Source organism: Megascapheus bottae, chromosome 1 (assembly GCF_031878675.1).
Source record: "Megascapheus bottae isolate mThoBot1 chromosome 1, mThoBot2.hap1, whole genome shotgun sequence".
In the NCBI taxonomy this organism is placed as follows: domain Eukaryota; kingdom Metazoa; phylum Chordata; class Mammalia; order Rodentia; family Geomyidae; genus Megascapheus; species Megascapheus bottae.
Genome location: NC_143509.1, coordinates 52638935 through 52640841, shown reverse-complemented (window position 1 = coordinate 52640841; position 1907 = coordinate 52638935). Strand labels below are relative to the sequence as shown.

Sequence of the window (1907 nt, the reverse complement as noted above, 5' to 3'; positions counted from 1 at the left end):
GCGGAATTTGGAAGTTTAGTTAAACAGAGTTTTATTCCGCGCCTAGCATCGAGAATCATACTGACCGGTCAGGGCCGCCTCTAAGATGTGAGGGAGAGAGCGACCCCGCCTGATCTTTTATAGGCCCCAGCCATGTGGTTGGGCTGGCCATACACAGGTGGCCAATGGAATTCAGCATGGTTGATTGATGGCTGGGGCAACCACTGACACCTTTGCTGTTTGAACTAACCTATCATCTCTGTGGGCTTCAGGCACTGCTCTGACGACAAAGGAAGGGGAGGGAATTCCCTGGCAGGCCAAGGGGGGTGGAGTGGGGAGGAATTCTGGTAACTCCACCTGGTTTAGCTGCTCTTGTAATCTGAGCTGTTATCAGAGATTCTGCAGCCCCTGCCTCAGGTCAAGTCCTTTGTCATAAAGATGGGAAATGCCTAGAGTGGATGGATTTCGGGAAGTCAAGAAAGGGGTCCCTTCACATACCATACAGAAAACCAGTAAATCTCAAAGGAACCCCAGAGTAGTCAACGAACAAAAGTGCAAAACCCACATAGACAAGAAAGGGAAAGGCAGAAACCACAAGCCCTTGGGCCACATCTGCTTTGAGCTATTTGCAGACAAATTCCAAAGACAGCAGAAAGTTGTTCTGCTCTGAGCACTAGAGAGAAAGGATTTGGTTGTAAGGGTTCCTGCTTTCATAGGATTATCCCAGGATTCATGTGCCAGGGTGGTGACTTCACATGCCAAAATGGCACTGGTGACAAGGCCAACTATGGATGAGAATTTCATCCTGACGCATACAGACCTGGCATCTTATCCATGGAGAATGCTGGACCAAACACAAATGGCTCCCCGCTTTTCATCTGCACTGTCAAGGCTGATTGGTTGGATGGCAATCATGTGGTCTTTGGGAAGGTGAAAGAGGGCATGGAAGTTGTGGAGGCCGTGCAGGGCTTTGGGTCTGGGAATGGCAAGACCAGCAAGAAGGTCACCATTACTGACTGTGGACAACTCTAATACATTTGCCTTGGTTTATCATAACCATCAGACCACGCCTCTTGTAGCTCAGGAGAGAGTGCCTTTCCACCCTGTCTCCTTGCAATATCTTGTAATCTTTGTGCTCTCACTACAGTTCTTTGGGTCCCATGTTTTCCTTACTCCCCTCCAAATCTAGCTGGATTGCAGAGTTAAGTTTATCATTATGAATAAAAACAAAACAACAACAACAACAAAGACATGAAGAAGTGAAAATCTTAGGGCAAAACTGAGAAAGGCAATTAAATCAGTGATTTAATCTAGAAGTATGCAGGCTTTGGGTCAACATGTTGTCTGTGATGTGTGCATTTGTGTTTCTCAGGAAAAAAAAATGTGACTGGAAGCCCAGGGAATAAACAGGAAAAGGGGAATATACGTTGAAAGGAGAGGGAGGAATGCCCCAGAGAAGCTCAATAGACTTAAAAATATTCTCAGAGTCGAGAGGGCATTTCAACGAGAGATGTTCAAGAGACAGCACTGTGGTGCTCCCCAGATGTTGACAAGAGGAAATGAAGTGTGGGGTGAGGGATGAAAAAGATGACACAAAAATGCACATTGTAGACTAAGGAAAATGGAAGGGAAACTCTACTAGACCAGCGGGGATGGTTCCCATGGATAAAATGTTTCCTTTGGTGAATGAAAGCCGTGCTGATGTTTTACTTCAATGGTGATTCTGTTCCGGTATTATCACATAGCACAATCCTGTCAAGTGTTGTAATTATCAGGTTGTAATTATTTGTTCTTACAACTTTATAATTATAGTCAATAAAGATAAATTAAGTGTAGTGTGATGACACACTTGTAATGCTAAAATTTTCTTTTTTCTTTTTTCTTTTTTTTTTTGGCATTCATGGGGCTTGAGCTCAGTGCCTGGGCAC

General features: G+C 44.6%; 1 pseudogene; it reads left to right on the top strand.

The window, feature by feature from the left end:
• The first annotated feature begins 711 nt into the window (after positions 1–711).
• On the top strand, positions 712–1011 carry LOC150069156 (peptidyl-prolyl cis-trans isomerase A pseudogene; annotated as a pseudogene).
• Positions 1012–1907: the final 896 nt, after the last annotated feature.